This window comes from Halichoerus grypus, chromosome 1, assembly GCF_964656455.1.
Source record: "Halichoerus grypus chromosome 1, mHalGry1.hap1.1, whole genome shotgun sequence".
NCBI classification, from domain to species: Eukaryota; Metazoa; Chordata; class Mammalia; order Carnivora; family Phocidae; genus Halichoerus; species Halichoerus grypus.
The window spans coordinates 114,155,492-114,174,503 of record NC_135712.1 but is presented as its reverse complement, the minus strand read 5'-3'; positions in this window follow the sequence as shown (position 1 = coordinate 114,174,503).

Sequence of the window (19,012 nt, the reverse complement as noted above, 5' to 3'; positions counted from 1 at the left end):
TAAAAAGCTGTCCAATAGCATCACATACAACAGAGAATTTCTGCTTTTATGAAAGGAGGAGTTGGTTGATGCAGCAAATTATTGTCTTATTTTAAGAAATTGCCACATCCAGCCATCCCAACCTTCAGCAATACCACCCTGATTAGTCAGCTGTTGTCAACATTGAGGCAAGACCATCCACCAGCAAAAAGATCAGGACTCACTAGAAAGCTCAGAAAATTAGCATTTTTTAACAATAAGGTATTTTTAAATTAAAATATGTACATTGTTTTTTAGACATAATGCTATTGCACACTTAATAGACTATAATATAGTATAAAGAGAGCTTTTATATGCACTGGGAAACCAAGAAACTTATTTGCCTTACTTTATTGTGACATTAGCTTTATTGTGTTCTGGAACTGAACCTGCAATATCTCCAACGTATGTCTATACAGGCTACCCTTTCATCATTGAGTATTCTTGGCTCCCTTATAAAAAAAGTGGTTGATCTTATCTGGATTTATTTCTGGACTCAATTATGCTCCATTTGTCTGTGTGTCTGCTTTTATGCCAGTACCATACTGTTTTTTTGAGGTATAATTGGCAAATAAAAATGTAAGATATTTAAAGTGTACAATGTGATGGATTTGATATATGTATACATTGTGAAAGGATTTCCCCCCTTTGAGTTAGTTAACACATGCATCACCCATATATTTACTTGCTTTTTTAATGAGAACATTTAAGTTCTATTCTCTTACCAAATTTAAATTATATAATGTTATCAACTATAGTCACATATTATACATTAGATTCTCTGAAATTATTCATCTTATAACAGAAAGTTGATGCCCTTTTACCAAACTCTTTCTTTTCCCTACTCCTCAGGCCCTGCCAACCACCATTTTGCTACCCTCTGTCTTATGAGTTCAACTTTTTTTTTTTTAAGATTCCACACATAAGTATACCATGCAATATTTGTATTTCTTTGTCTGGCTTATTTCACTCAGCATAACACCCTCTATGTTTATGCATGTTATCACAAATGGCAGGATTTTCTTCATTTTTAAGACTGAATAGTATTCTTTTGTGTATATATACCATATTTTCTTGACCTGTTCATTCACTGACAGATACTTAGATTGCTTCTATACCTTGGCTGTTGTGAATAATGCTGGAATTAATGTGGGAGTCTTCAAGATCACAGTTTCATTTCTTTTGGATATATACCCAAAAGGAAGATTGCTGGATCAGATGGTAGTCCTATTTTTAATTTCTTGAGGAACTTCCATAATGTTTTTCATACTTTTTGCACAAATTTACCTTCTCATCAAGAGTACACAAATGTTCTTTTCTCCACATCCTCTCCAGCACTTGTTATCTTTTGTTTATTTCATAATAGCTATTTTAACAGATGTGAGGTGGTATCTCATTTTGGTTTTGATTTGCATTTCCCTGATGGTTAATAATGTTGAGCACCTTTTCATGTACCTGTTGGCCATTTGTATTTCTTCTTTGGAAAAAAAAAATCTATTCAATTCCTCTGCCCTTTTTAAAATGGGATTTTCTTTCCTGATAAAGAGTTGTATGAGTTTGTTATATATTTTTGTTATTAACCTTTATCAGATGTGTGATTTTCAAATATTGTCTATTTTCTATCATTCAGTAGGTTGCCTTTTCATTTTGTTGATGATTTCCTGTGCTGAGCAGAAGCTTTTTAGTTTCATATAGTCCCACTTGTTGATTTTTTTCTTTTATTGCCTTTGCTTTTGTTGTCAAATCCAAAAAATCATTTCCAAGACCAATGTCAAGAAGCTTAACCCTTTGTTTTCTTTTAGGATTTTATGGTTTCTGGTTTTACATTCAAGTCTTTCATCCATTTTGAGTTGATTTTGTGTATGGTGTAAGATAATGGTCCAGTTTCATTCCTTTGCAGGTGGATACCAGTTTTTTCTGGCACCATTTATTAAAAAGACTGTCATTTCCCATTATATATTCTTGACTTTTTCCTTGAAAATTAATTGACCAAATATGCATATGTGGGTTTATTTCTGGGGTCTCTATTCTGTTCCATCTATGTGTCTGTTTTTATTCAATATCATACTGTTTTGGTTATGTAGCTTTGTATATAGTTTGAAATCAGAATGCCTCCATTTTTTGTTTCTCTCTTAGGATTGCTTTGACTATTGGGGGTCTTTTGTGGTTCAGTTTGAATTTTAGGATTTTGAAAAATTTGTGAAAAGTTTTTTTGAAGTTTGATAGGTGTTGCATTGAATCTATAGATGGCTTTTGGTATTATGGACATTTAACAATGTTAATTTGTCTGATCCAAGAACATGGGAGGTATTTCCATTTATTTTGTCTTCAATCTCTTTTGTCAATGTCTTACAGTGTTCACTGTAAAGGTTTTTCACCTCCTCAGTTAAATTTATTCCTAAGTATTTTGTTGTTTTTGATGCCATTATAAGTGAGATTGCTCTCTTAATTTCTCTTTCAGATAGTTCCTTATTAGTGTATAGAAACAGCACTGATTTCTGTATGTTGATTTTATATTCTGCAACTTTACTGAATTTGTCGATTAGTTCTAACAGTTTTTTATAGGAGTCTGTAAAATCTTCTATATATAGGATTATGTCATCTACAGAGACAGTTTTACTTGCCCCCCCCCAGTATGAATGCCTTTTATATCTTTTTCTTGCCTAACTACTGTAGTTATTAGTTCAAATATTATGCTGAATAGGACTAGTGAAACTGGGCTCTCCTGTCTTATTCCTGATCTTAGAGGAAAAGCTTTCAACTGTTCACTGTTGAGTGTGATGTTAGCTATGGGCTTGTCATATATGGCTTTTAAAATGTTGAGATGCATTCCTTCTATACCTAATTAGTTGAGAGTTTTTATCATGAAAGTATGTCAAATTTTGTCAAATGCTTTTTCTGCATCTATTGAAAGATCATATGATTTTTCATTTTTATTTTACTAATGTGGTATATCACATATATTGATTTGCACATGTTGAAACACCCTTGCATCTCTGAGATGAATTCTATTTGATTATTTTAATATGTTGTTTCATTTGGTTTGCTAATATCTTGTTGAAGATTTTTGCATCTATATTCATCAGAGATGTTGACCCATAATTTTCTTTGTTTGTAGTGTCCTTGGCCTGGTTTTGGTATCAGGATAATGCTGGCCTTATGAAATGAGTTTGGGAGTGTTTCCTGCTCTTCAAATTTTTGAAAGTTTGAGGAGGATTGTCATTAAGTTTTTAAACGTTTGGCAGAATTTACCATGAAACCATCTGATTCTGAGCTTTTCTTTGCTGGAATTTGTTTGATTACTGATTCAATCTCCTTACTAGAAATTGTTTAATTCAAACTTTCTATTTCATCATGATTCAGTCTTGGTAGGGGTTGCATGTTTCTAGGAATTTATCCATTTTAGGTTATCTAACTGATAGCATATCATCATTCCTAGTAGTCTCTTATAATTCTCTGAATTTCTGTGGTATCAATTATAATGTTTCCTTCATTTCTGATTTGATGTATTTGTCTTCACTCTTTTTTTCTTAGTCTAGCTAAAGGTTTGTTGATTTTGTTTATCTATTGAAAAAGCCAGCCCAGTTTTATTGATATTTTCTATTGTTTTTCTGGTTTTATTTCACATTTCTTTCCGATCTTTGTTATTTCTTTCCTTCTTCTAATTTGGACTTCGTTTTTTTTTTAATTAATTTCTTTATGTGTATAGTGAGGATATTTATTTGAGAGTTTTCTTTTTTTCTAATGTAGCTGTTTATTGCTATAAACTAGAACTGCTTTTGCTGCATCTTATAAATTTTCGTATGCTGTATTTACAATTTCATTTATTTTAAGATATTTTTTGAACTCTTATTTTTTTGGCCCTTTGGTTATATAAAGTGTTTTGCTTAATTTTCATATATTTGTAAAATTTCCAGTTTTCCTCCTGTTATTGATTTCTATTTTCATACTTTTGTCATCAGAAAAGATATTTGGTATAGTTTCAATCTTCCTAAATTTGCTAAGAATTGTTTGTGACCTGACATATAATCCATCTTGCAGAATGTTCCATGTGTACTTGCAAAGAATATGTATTCAGCTGCTGTTGGATGGAATGCTCTGTATATGTTTGTTAGATCCATTTGATTATAGTTCAAGTTCACTGTTTCTTTTTTGATTTTATATGTGGCCTATTCAATGGTGAAAGTGGGGTATTGAAGTCTATTATTATTGTATTTGTCCCTTCAGATTTGTTTGTATTTGTTTGATATATTTAGCTGCTCTGATGTTGGGTTAATATATATTTATAATTGTTTTATCTTCTTCATTAACTGAACCCTTTATCATTATATAATTACCATCTGTCTCTTGTTTATGATCTTTGACTTAAAGTTTATTTTGTTAATATAAGTATTGCTATCTCTGCTCTCTTTTGATTTTCATGGATTTTCTATCCCTTCACTTTGAGTCTAGGTGTGTCCTTAAAGTTGAAGTGAGTTATTTATAGGCAGCATATAGTTGAGTTTTGTTTTTGTCCTCTCAGCCACTTGATGCGTTTTGCTTGGACACTTTAATAATTTACATTTATACTAATTATTGATAGGTAAGGAATTTCTAATGCCATCTTATTATTTTCTGGCTATTTTATACTTCTCCTCTTGCTATCTTCCTTTGTGAATTGATGATGTTTCATAGTGCTATGCTTCGATTCTCTTTTCTTTATCTTTTGTGTATCTACTGTAGGTTTTTGTTTTGTTGTTACCAGGAAGCTTACATAAAATATCTTATCGCTATACCAGTCCATTTAGAACTGATAACAACTTAACTTCAATTGCATATAAAAACTCCATACTTTTATTTCCGTCCCTCAAATTTTATGTTTATGAAGTCACAATTTACCTCTTTTTATATAGTTTAGCAAATTATAGTTATTTTTAATCCTTTTGTCTTAACTTTTATACTAAAGTGATTAATACACTATCATATTACAGTATGAGAATATTGTGAATTTGATTATGTACTTACCTTTACCAGTGTGTTTTACATTTTTATAAGTTTTCATGTTACTAATTAGTGTTCTTTTATTTCTTTCATTGAAGAACTCCTTTCAGCATTTCTTGTAAGGCAGGCCTACTGGTGATGAACTCCCTTAGCTTTTTTGGGGGGGGATGTCCTTATTTCTCCTTCATTTTTGAAGGACAACTTTTCCAGGTGAAGTATTCCAGGTTGGCAGTTTTTTCTTTCTGCATTTTGAATATATCATCCCACTCTCTCCTGGCTTGCAAAGTTTCTGCTGAAAAAGTTGCTGGTAGCCTTATAGGGGGTTCCCTTGTATGTGAGTTTTATTCCTCCTGTTATTTTTATCATTATCTTAAAAAATTAGTTTTATTGTAGTGTGTCTAGGAGAAAATATTCAGAATTGAAATTCTGGGGGAATCTATGAGCTTTATGAACCTGAAGTCCAAATCTATCCTCGGATTTGAGAAGTTCTTGGCCATTCTTTAAATAAGCACTATGCCCTCTTCTTCCTTTCTTATACTTCTGTCAACCCACTTAGGGATTCTGAGGCTTTCTCAGACCTTTTCTATGGATGTGCCTGCTTCACATTTCTTGTTCCTTCTTGGTGGTAATCCTTAAGGTTGTATGCTTTCTCTTGATGCTACAAAGCCAGGCCATGTGCTGATAGCTTCCTGTTTGCTTTCCCTAGGTCAGTGCTGAATGCTCAAGTTTGTATGATTTTTTTTCTAATTCCACATAGTTGTGCCTGTTTTCTTTGTGCTCACTAGCTATCTGGAAAAGTTCGCTTTTGCCAGTTTTGGGAGTATGCACAGGGAGATGGTCACGAGGAGGGGATGTGTGTGTGAGACACACGGAGTGTTGGGGGTACCTGTGGGCCAGTTGGGAGGATCTATAGGGGAGGCATCCCCAGTGGCTTGTGAATGGGCTATAGATGGAGTTTGTGACAGAGTTGGTAGGATCCATGTCCTTTGATGCCCTCCTATAGCCCTAGAAGCAGTTCTCCAAGTTGCCTCCTCATTGTTCTACTCAGTATTCAGGATAAGTGAGAAAGAAGTGGGTCTCTTTGGCACATCTGGGGAAGCTGGAAACTCACCTGTTCAACTTTCCCCTGTGCAGAAATCATGAGCCAAAAAGTTCTCACTTGGCAGTGAGCTCTGCTGCCTTGGGGGAAGGGTGATGTGGGTAAAGTGAAGCTATTTCTCTTACCCTCTTCAGTGTGTCTAATCTCTAATACGTTTTTGCTCCAGAGGTGTGCTGGAGTATCTCTGCTGGACTCCAGGACTTCACAAAGGCACTCACATGTATATGTGAATGTCAAAATCAGTCTTCTTTGGGGAATATGGTAGAAAACTCCAGTTTTGTCACTTAGTGATGTTATTCTGCCTCATCCCAGTTTTACAGATAAAAAATATGAGCCTCAAAATATTTTGTTGTCATTTAGATTTATAAATAGAGGAGCTAGAAAGAGAACCCAGGTATGCTGAAGAAGAGGAATAGCAGGAGTCATTGAGATGGATCAAGGAATGGAGTAGGTAGTATGGTGGGAGAAATTGTATCAGGGCAGAAAAGAAGAGGCTCATGGAGGGTCAGTTATATTTTATATATGTGGCTAATTATAAGTCAGAAATAAGAGATTTGTTTCTCATGAGCTATAATGCTTGTTTTTCCTATTCTCTAGATATAAATATAAATGTCTGCTTCCTACTTTGGATGCGGAAGGCTTAGTGGGATCTCAGAGATTTGTCCTAAACCCAGGAAAACCCAGGCATCCTCTCCAAAAAGGCAGCCAGCTTTTCACTTATATCAGAATAGCAGTAATAACACCTCTGCAAATTTTTAGATCATTTTGCCTAAAGATTATAGTTTTCTAATGTAAGTTATAAAGTCTCCATTTGATAGGCCACAAAGAGGACCATGGGCATTAAAAAGGGCAGAAGCCATTTATGGTGACTGAGAGTTGGAACACATCAGTCTCAGGAAGCTCCACGTGAAATGGCTACCTGGGAGATGAATTAGAAGAGGCTTGATCCTCTATCTGGCTCACATTCACAGCCTCTCAAAGTTGTTGTGAGGAAGAGATAGGATACCCAAGCAGCCATGGCAAAGAAACATTCCATTCAGAACTTTGAAGTTAATTAGTTCTATGAATACTTCCATGTGTATTAGGATATAAAGCTAATGATTCTCTGGCAGTCCTGGTCCCTCCACTCCCAATATTGGTTTACTTTTTTGCAGCTTGTGCAAGGCAATGTTCTTGAGAAGTCCCCCTTCATAAGCCTTCAACCAGATTAGGACATTGAAAACCTCCCCATTTTCTGGACCAGGAAGGTGCAAATGAGTGATCCCAGAACTGTACCCTGTTGGCCCTAGCAACCTTGCATCATGGGTTGCAGAAAACAGAAATAAATGATTAAAAGGAATATAGAGACATTATGTTTCACTTAAATTCTAGTATTTCCAGAATTTTGAAAGAGATGTTACCTCTTCACAAACCTCTTTATCCAAAGTTGCCCTCTTAATTTCCTTTTCTTTCAGTCATTGAAAACAATAAGCTATGTTTCCTACTTATCCAAAATTATAAGGTATATAGAAACCTCAAAAACCAGAATTGTTAAAGGGTTATATTCATACCATGAGCTATATCTTAACCATCTTAAAAACATTATAGAGTCTCAGTTTTCTTACCTATAAAATATACTTCCATGGTTCATCTAGTTATACAATTTTCCAGTTGTGCATATACTCTCAAATACTCCTTTTTGAACACTAAAGGAAATTCAAGTATTACTGTTTTGGTATGTAGAAATCAAGCTGAATTAGAATTATGAGTTCACAATTTAAGGTAAAACTTTGAGAAAACTAAAATTTGTAAAACTAAAACTGGAAAATGAAACTATTGAGTGTGTAAGTTGTTTAGTAAATAAATATACACACATATATAATTATTATTACTTGAATCATATATCAAAACCTAAACTTATGTCACAACTATGCATTGTAGTCTAAGAGAGAACTTCTTTCCTCAGTGTGGAAAACACCAGCTATATCCAATGCTAGGAACAGATAAAATTATTCTTAAAAAAAAAAAGTCTCTCAGAGCATTTTCAGCAACATCTGAAAGTCATAAAAAAATGCTTAGAGTGTAACATCATCTGAGTTGAGAATCGGTGCATTAACAATAAACATTATAGTAATGATAGTAAACAATGTTTATTTAATCCTAACAAAAACCTTAAAAAAGGAATTATTAACTTAGGTAAATAAGTCAAAGCTTCGAGAGGTTTCATTAAGATTTTTATCCAAAAATCACACAGCTAGAAAATTCAGGAGCTGAAATCAAATCCTGATCATATTTTGGTTTGATAAGCAAAATGCTATAGATGCTATAGTTTTACCTATTTCTTACCTGCTCATTTGATTGAATTTAATTATCTACCAGTTACTCTTAATTCCTTAAGGCTACATGAAGTTAATTATTTAAGAGACTTCTATTGATAGAGTGGTTCAACTAATTCGCTAAATATCAACTCCCATAAAACTGAAGAGGCATGGAGGTGAATCTGGCACGATTTCTTCAATTGAAAATTAGATCAGTTCCACCCTTCACAGATGGAGATTTGTGACAATCCAATAACACAGAAGAGTACAGAAAACCAAGCATGAAAAAAAAAAAGAGAGAGAAATAGACTCCTTATTAAATTGGGTTTTACAGATCTTTGTTACTTTAAGACTGAGACTTGAGTCTTGAGTGGTATCACCTGAGCTGGGAGATTGATCTTTTGGCAAAATTCCAGAAGACTTTGTTCCATAATTTGACACCAAAGGAAGACCTAGGTCATTTTTTTTTTTTGTCTTTAGATACTATATACATTAACAAAGAGTGATAAGAATCAACTCTTTCTTTTAAGTATGTCGTTTCTGTAATAACGCAATAATCTTTTCAGCAAGATAAGAAAAGGTAATAAAATCAGTTATCAGTTTAAATCTGTTTCTATTGCTGGAAACATCCAGTTTTTCTTACTTCAAATCCTATTTCCCTCCTACATTCATAAAAAACATCATAAATACTGGCCACAAATATGCCAGTTATGGTGAAACTACGAGTCAATACCCTGCATATGAGTACCGACTGCCACTTTTACAGCAGCGGGCGGAGCATTGTTTTTCATTGTTATCCTGTGAACATAGGCACAGATTTAAATAAGCAAAACTCATTTACAAAATACAAGCTGACTATTGTTTCGATTGGCCTTTTTCTTCCTTAAATTATCTATCACTACGATGCAACTAATACTTATTAAAAATTCAACATTGCATAGCTTAAAACACTTTATAATTTTTTTTTTTTTCAAAAGGAATACCACTTTTTGAAAGACAATCCTAGAAAGTCTCATACATACAAACACAAATCACATCTGGAAGCAAAAAAAAGTGTTTTTTATTTGTTGACTTTTTTTTTTTTAATTGGAGATGTACCAAGGAAGGGGAAAATGGGCATAAAGGAGGATATTCAGTGTACTTTCTTGCCCTGAATGAACAGTGAAGACCTATCAGATAAGGACAAGTTGATTGGCTAGTCATTTTGAGAAAATAAAAATCCCACGTTTATGAAATAATATACTTAAACCATTTTTTAAAGATTTTAATTTATTTATTTGACAGAGACAGAGACAGCACAAGCAGGGGGAGCGGCAGGCAGAGGGAGAGGGAGAAGCAGGCTCCCCGCTGAGTAGGGAGCCGGATGTGGGACTCGAACCCAGGATCCTGAGATTATGACCTGAACTGAAGGCAGACGCTTAAATGACAGAGCTACCCAGGTGCCCCGATTTTGATTCATTTTAAATGTTAAGTATGTGTTGTAAAATGGAGGATAACCAATGAAAGAACACCTTTGCTTCAGGTGCCCTGAAATAATATATTTAAAACACATTCTAACAATGGCAACCTAACAATGGTAGAAATGTTAAATAAATGTTGAACATCCTAAATATGTGTACTTGCATGATTCCCTTAAGTCTTACCTTCAGGGCGCCTGGGTGGCTCAGTTAAGCATCTGCCTTTGGCTCAGGTCATGATCCCAGGGTCCCGGGATCTAGCCCCGAATCGGGTTCTCTGCTCAGCATGGAGCCTGCTTCTCTTTCTCCCTCTGCCCCTCCCCCATTCATTCTCTCTCTCTCTCTCTCTCTCTCTCAAATAAATAAAATATTAAAAAAAATAAGTCTTACCTTTTAACAGCATAGTAAATGATGTTAACAAATTTATATGCCTGTTAATTATATGTGTGTGTGTGTGTAGTTATGTGTGTACACAGAGAGAAATACATTTGCTGTTTACATTTTCAAATTTCTTTCCCCAAGAAATATTACATTTCATTTGCTAAGGCAATGGTTCTCAAGTCTGGTGCCCAGATGAGGAGCACCAGTATCACCTTAGAAAGTGTTAGAATGCAAATTCTCAGGCAGTACCTGAGATCCACTAGTCAGAAATTCTGAGAATGGGCCCAGCAATTTGTATTTCATCAAACTTTCTCAGTAATTTTTATGCATGCTAATGTTTGACAATCACTGTGCCATAAGATCCTTAGCTGATGGGTTAGGTAGAATGGGTATGCTTGTTGCAAAGTGAAGTAGAAATTATATTTTTAAGCACTTTTTTAAAAAGTAAAGCAATTGAATAATTTCAGAAAAATTGAACAATGTGAGTGTGATAAATAATCTCAGATATCAAGCTAAAAATAGTATCTCACTTTAAAAGATAAATAATAATAGGTAACACCATTGTGGTACTTACTGTCAATGTGGCAGGCATGGTTCTAGGAACTTTTCATATAATAGCTCATTGAATCATCACAACAACCCATTGGTGTGTATTGAGAGTATTTCAAGGTGTGGCCACAAGTGAATGAACTGGTCCCCCCTATTACTATGCCCATTGAGACATGTGAGACACTGAGGCATAGAAAGGTTATATGATTTGTCCAAAATACAGAACTGATAGAAGGAAACAAGTCACAGAGCAAACAAGTAGCAGACATGGGGTACTAATCTAACTGGAAATTGCCATATTCTCACTTTTTTTTAAGTAGGCTCCATGCCCAGCATGGAGCCCAATGTGCGGCTTGAACTCACAACCCTGAGATCAAGACCTGAGCTTTTTGGTGATGGATATTTATTAATTAATATTTGTTTTCTTCTTTAGTTTCTTTTTTCTGCTTTACTGAGATATAATTGACAACATTGTGAAGTTAAAGTTATGCAATGTGATCACTATATATATATAAACGATTATAACAATATGGTTAGTTAACATATCCATCACCTCACAGTTACCATTTTGTGTGTGCGTGCGTGCGTGTGTGTGTGTGTGTGTGAGTGATAACATTTAAGGTCTACTCTCAGCAAATTTCAGTTAACTAGAGTCACCGTGATGTACATTGGATCTTCCCCTCCATTCATTTTTAAGTATTTACACTAACTGAGACTCCCTGTTCTCCACCCACCAAACCCACAGGTGGCTGGAACTTCTGGTAATTACAGAAGGACAAGGGCAGCAATCTAATTAAAGCCTGCTGTGACTGCTCTTATCACAGTCATCAGGAAATATACACCTATTTCTCCCAGGCCTGGGTTTCCCCCTTTGGTAGAACAGACTAGACAACATGTCCCCATTTATTGGAACAGGCCCAAACAGTCATGCCCTACATGATTTGTTAACTACACTGATTCTGACCTGAGTCAGCAGGGGAAACAAGAGGCTTGAGATGCTTAGAAACCTGTGAGCCTGCAAGTCAAGGCACTTTGCATACTTCAAATACTTTGTCTCTCCCTTAATTTCTGAAGCAATTTTCTCCTAAGACTTTCCCCTAGGAGGATACCAATAAGTCCACATGTGACTACACCTCTAAATGCTTGTGAACTAGTGCACATAGATTTCCCCTATTATAATGCCACTGTTACATGATGTGGTGGGTGCCCCATTGCCAGGGTCAGGGGAGTGAAGCTTATGTAGATTCAGCATGACTGAGACCTTACCCCAGCATGGCCAGATTCTCACTACCTTCTAACACTCCTGCAAGCATTCTTGGTTCTGCCTCCTTTCTCTCCTTGTTCTGCCTCACTCTCTGGCTAATGATTATCTATTCTCATGCATAATGAACTTAATATTAACTTAGTTTAATTAATTTAATCTAACAGTAAGTAAAATAGATAGCTGTCCCTATTTCTATACAATAACAGATTGTATAATCTATATAGTACCATCTGCATTAATAGTATCTCTAAAACATTACTTATTTAAAAAAAATAAAACATTACTTATTTAGGTTCCACTTATATGAGGTGTGAATATAAAATAAAAACTATTCTACAAGTCATAAAAAGCCATCATACATTAGGTTCACACAACATATACTTCAGCCTCAAAACTTCTACTTTCCATCATTTTTTTCTAATAAGAAGCTTCAATATCCAATGATTTAAAAATTTGCACTGTGTATCCTAAAATATTTTACATAAAATTGATAATGTTGGAGTAGGTAGCCTACTTAAATGACAAAATTTGACAAACTTCTAAAGTTTGTTTTGACTACCATATTTCTTTCTTACCGTGATTTAACTTGCTTGCTTCCAAAGTAAAACCAAGAAAAACTAAGATAAATAATAGATACCTGGTAAACTACTAGAGACTAATTCATTTTAACAAGACATTAAATATCCTGCTGTGGCATGCTCTTCCCCATTGTCTGCTCTATGGTCCATGGTTAAAAGGCAGATATTTAAAGGGACCAAATCAAAATAATATTCAAGAGAAAATACACTGTCAAGGAAATTTGAAGGGAATTACTGATATAAAAATATTGAGCATTTTTTCACACATATATGGATCAGGAGAGGAGGACAAGAAACAGAAAAAAATCTATGAAAGTTGATTCTGGTAAAGGAAAGTATCAGAAACCAGGGAAAAGGTAACAATTTATTGATATTGGAGTGCTTATTTATGTAAAATAAAATTAGGTATCTCTCACACTATACCCCCCCCAAAAAAAAATCAGTTCCAAGTGGATTAATGCCCTATGAAATGCAAACCTGCAAAATAAAAACAAACACCTCAAAAATGCAAACCATGAAAACAGTAAACAAATATGGCTATTTAAATTTCTGCACAGGGGTGCCTGGGTGCCCTCAGTTGGTTAAGTGTCTGCCTTTAGCTCAGGTCATGATCTCAGGGTCCTGGGATCAAGCCTTGCTCCAGGTTCTCTGCTCAGCGGGGAGTCTGCTTCTCCCTCTCCCATTCCCCCCCTCCCCAGCTCTCTCTCTTTCTCTCAAACATATAAATAAAATCCTTAAAAAAATAAATTTCTGCACAAAAAAGACATCACAAATAATGTGAAAGAAAAGCCACAATCTGGGAGAAAATATTTGCAATGCATATAACTTATAAAAGATTGGTAATCTGAAAAAGAACTGCAAATCAATAGGAAAAAAATTAGCAAACCAACAGAAAAAAAAGATCCAAGTATGTAAAAAGGTAATTCGTATTAGAGGAAATACGAACATCCAACAAACAAACGAAAATATGTTCAAACTCCTAGAAATCTCAGAAATGCAAATTAAAACAATGAGATTTCTTTTAAAAATATCAGTTGACAAAAACCGAAAATATCAAGATGTGGTGGGTATGTAAAGCAATAGCAATGCTCATATGCTACTGTTGAAACAATAAATTAGCATAACTGATTTGGAGAGCAATGTTAACAATATCTCATAATAATGAAGATGCTCATACTTTTAGAACTACCAATTCCGATAATAGGAATAGCTCTAGAGAACCTCTTCCATATGCATATAAGGAAACATGTATAGAAATATTCTGTAAGATTGATAATAGAGAAAAGTTAGTGTATTAGGATTCTCTAGAAAAACAGAATGAGGGAGAGGGATGGCAGAAGGGGAAGGTGAGAGGAGGGGAAGAGAGATTTGAGAGGGATGGCAGAAGGGGAAGGTGAGAGGAGGGGAAGAGAGATTTTAGGGAAATTGGCTCACATGATTGTAGAGGATGGCAAGTCCAAAATCTGTAGCATAGGCCAACAGATTGGAGACCCAGGGAAGAGATGATGCTGCAGTCTGAGTCCAAAAGGAGTATTTGGCAGAATTCTCTTTTCTTTGAGGGAGGTCAATCATTTTTAGTTAAGGTCTTCAACTGATAAGATGTGGCCCACCAATGTTATGGAGGGTAACTGGCTTTAGTCAAAGTCTACTTTAAATGGTAATCTCGTCTTAAAAATACTTTCACAGAATCATGTAGAATGTTTGACCAAATATCTGGATACCTAGGCCTACCCAAATTAACATAATATTAACTATCATAGTTAGCAACAACCAAAATGCCCATCCAGAACAGAATAGGTAAATACATGGTATTATAGTCATAAAACAGAATACTACATATAACCATAAAAGTGTACAAACCAGAGATACAAATATCAACATGGGCAAGGTACAAAAGAAAAAACAGTGAATGAAAAATTTCAATTGCAGAAGGTATATATAGTAAGATGCCATTTATATCTTTTTAAAGCCCATGAAAAGTAATACTATATGTTATTTATGGATATTTCTATGGAAATATGTATATATAAATATATACATATATTCACATGTATAATAAATATCCACATACACAATGGAAAGAATAATGGCCCCACAAAAATATCCATATTCTAAACCCTGTGTTATGTTACATAGCAAGGGTGAATTGAGTTGCAGATAGAATTAAAGCTGCTAATCAAGTAACCTTAAAATAGGGACATTATCCCTGACTACCCAGCATGGCCCAATGTTATCCCCAGGGTCCTTTAAATGTGGGAGAGAATGCAGAATTGGAGTCAGAGATAGAAATGCTACAATGGAAGCATTTGCTAGTTTTAGAGATGGAAAGAAGCTATAAGCCAAGGAATATAGGTGGCCTATGAAGATGGAAAAGGCAAGGAAAAGGATTGTACCCTAGTGCCTCCAGGAAGAATGAAACTCTTTCAATGTCTTGATTTTAATTTGGTATATTAGTCTGCTTAGGGTACCATAAGAAGATATCACAGACTAGAAGGCTTAAAAACAGAAATTTGTTTTCTCACAGTCCTCAAGGTTGGAAGTTCAAGATCCAGGCCCCAGCATGATTGGTTTCAGATGAGAGCTCCCTTCCTGACTTGTAGATGCCCCTTTTGTATGTCCTCACAAGGCCTTTCTTGGTTTGTGTGCATGAAGAGAAGACACTAATCCTGTAAGATCAGGGCCACATCCTTTATGCTCATTTAAACTTAATTAGTTCCTTAGAGTGATTAAGTTACCATTGGTGTTAGGGCTTCAACATATGAATTTGTGGAAACACATTCAATTAATGATGACTAGTAAGACTCATTTCATACTTTTGGCCTCCAGAAGTTTAAGATAGTAAATTTGTATTGTTTAAAGCCACTAAGTTTGTAGTAGTTTGTTATAGCAGCAATAGTAGACTGATACAGATTTTGGGATCTGGAAGTGGGGTGCTACTGCAACAAATACCTAAAAATGTAGAAGTAGTTTTGGGATTTGGGAATGGGTAGAAGCTGGAAGAATTTTGAGAAGCATGATAGAAAAAGCCAAGATTGCCTTAAGCAGACTGTTCATAGAAATATGGATATAAGTGACTCTGCTCTCAGTACTCAGAAGGAACTGAGGAACACGGTAGAGAAAATATGTACTATTTTAGAGAACACATACCTCATCATGAATAGACTGATAGTAGAAATATGGATTTAAAGGCACCAAAGGCGCGGGCTCAGATGTAAATGAAGAACATTGGAAACTAGAGGAAAGGGGATATTTGTTAGATAATATCAGAAAGCTTAGCTGAACTGTATTCTGCAGTAACAGAATCTTACTATCTTACTCTTTTTAAATTAATAGGTATCTTAACAATCTTACTATCTTACTCTTTTTAAATTAATAGGTATCTTACAGGCAGCAACTTTGAGAGAGTGTACTCGCTATCTCTCTCTCTGTCAAATAAATAAATAAAATCGTAAAAAAAAAAAAAAAAAGATATTCAATGAGTAGACAAACCTAATGATTCCAGTTAGAAACAGAGAGAATAAGGAATGTCATCCTAGTAAGTCAATTTCAATTAGTGTGTTGATTCCCTTTGATAATTACCTTGATAATTGCATATGAATATGGTAATATAAGAGTACCTCAAACTTTTATCACTGATTTTAGCAACCATTAGTGTTTTCTTGCTGGAATCAAATTATGATGATAATTGCAAGTGGTGATTTTCTAATTCCATCATTTCTTCTACATTTTTTTTTTTAGTTGGCTTCTACTGCAAATAATAACTCTCCTTCCTTCTTTCTCACTTTCCTTCCTTTCTTTTCTTTTTTTGGAGGAGAAAAGTTCTTGGGGAGCCTTGAATCATACTTAAAAAGTGCCTTATTACTCTAGCTACTGGAGTAATGGTGATTAGTGTTTTCATTGTCACAAAGTAATTAATTATCAAAGGGAATCAAGATAAACACACTAATTGAAATTGACTTACTAGGATGACATTCCTTATCCTCTCTGTTTCTAACTGGAATCATTAGGTTTGTCTACTCGTTGAGTATCTTTTTTTTTTTTACGATTTTATTTATTTATTTGACAGAGAGAGAGATAGCGAGAGCAGGAACACAAGCAGGGGGAGTGGGAGAGGGAGAAGCAGGCCTCCTGCCGAGCAGGGAGCCCGATGTGGGACTCGATCCCAGGACCCTGGGATCATGACCTGAACCAAAGGCAGACGCTTAACGACTGAGCCACCCAGGTGCCCTCGTTGAGTATCTTTTGACTGAAAGATGTTATCAACCCTCCTCCCTGACACCCCATCACCCATCAACTGCCCTCCCATAAATACACCCAGACACAGCTCTGAGATTTCTAGCCAGTCCTAGGCCCTCTGTGAATGCCTGCTGCATGATGACATGATTAAAGAGATAAACTGGCCAAGTCCCCACAGTCTCGGACTTCAGACTACATTGAATTAGGGTATGGCCTCACAAGATTTACAGTGTTTGCTTAAGACTGACACTTAAACTGAACATTAGAGAACACTCTGTCCCCCATTCCCCACTCCCAGGCTAACAAGAGCTGAGTGAAAAGAACAGTGAATTACAGCTGGTGATGCTGCAAGTGACAGATTCTGAGGAGGAGACATTTAGTAAAACCCTCTGGCAAACTAATTCACATCTTGAATACTAAAAGAATTTGAAGCCTGAGGTGCACTGAGAATAACCGTAACAACAGACTACAAACTAAGCCCATTTCATAACCAGATAAACACAAGTACTGGACAACAGGCATACCACAATGAAAGGTGAGCTCATTGAGCATTAAAAAAATTCCGTGAGCTCTCCTATATGACATAGATTCTGTGATGCTGCCTCTTACTGCTTCTGATCAGGTGTTACTCAATTGCACTTTGTCCCATTACTGATGATCACTTCAATCACTTGATTATGGTGGGAGCTGCTAGGCTTTGCCATAAAATTACTCTTCCCCCCTTAAAATTAAAAGGATTTCGTGGGGTAGTGATTTGATACTATAGGTCTCTTACTTCTCATCAAACTTTTAATTTGCACATTTATTTCTAAGTGTATCTGTAGGGATGTGTGGTATCCTATTTGATTCAATAGGTAATAATGCCTTGCTATTAATATTTTGATGCTCAAATTGTCTTTAATTTTGCTGGTGGTAGCCCTTTCATGATAGTTCTTTCATCCTTTAGACATGGCCCATCAAGCGCCTCCTTGCTTTTCTGTAAGTTGTTTGATGTTTGTCTTGTTCTTTTCCCTGACACAACTCTGGGATCAACCATTTCTTCAAGGGCCCAGTTCAAGTGGAGAGTGTATTTAGAAGCCAAAATTCAGAAAGTGATGGACAGAATGACAACCTGAGATGTGATGTTTTCCTTTGTTCTCTTCAGGGTAGAAGACAGGCAAAGAGGACCCCTGTTCTGAATGAGTCCATGACACTACATCTCTACAGGTCACATCATTCTGAGGGAAAGAATCTCTGAAATGGTATGGTCTCCACTTTAAAGCAGGCAAAGGAAAATGGGGGGCCAAGGCCCCAAGTACCTTTATAGGATTTACTTTTTAGTCCCACATCCTTTTTCCTTTAAAAATGCTTGTGATTAAAGAATACTGAATTGATTGAACCCTATTGGTGAAGTAAGAAAAAATGAACCAGACTGGGAATATCATAGAAGCTAGGCCACAGAAACCCTTCCACTACAGCTTAACAATGTTTGCCATAGGACAGGCATGTGATAATTGTTTTATGAATAATCATAAATAGGTTATTTTGATTAATTTTGTCTGCTATGTAGTAAATCCATTCACCCAGAGACTACAGTCCATTTTGGTTGCAAATATATTTTCTTATATTTTTAAAGTATTCTCTTGGCCCCATCTGATTTCTGCTTCTGAAATTCCTGTGGTGTATCAATTAAAATTGATATATCTTTTCCTCAGGAATCACCTTTTCTCTCTACCCTTTGAGTTTATCTGACTTCCTGGAGAATTTCTAAAATCCCTTTTACCTTATTGTGTTATCCTTCTACTTTATGCAATCTACTGTTCCAGTGTCTCCATCAAATTTTTCAACATTAAAATTTTGTCTCACCAGAATGTTCCTTTTTCTCTACTGCCTTTTCCAGAAATAAATATGCAGCATTCCTTCAAATCTCATTGAAATTATAAACTTGTGTACAAATGTCAGGACATTTGTTGCAATTCCTGGTAATTTTCTCATTTAAATTTCTAACTTTTCATGTGTGATGATTTTTCTCTTTATTAATGTTTCATGATAATACATTTTCCTAGTATTTGAACTTAAATGAGTTCTGCAGAGTGTGTGGTTTCTGCTCAACGCTTCCTTGCACATCCTTGAAGAGGGAAAGAACTGTTTACATCAGTTGTAGTTTTTTTTTT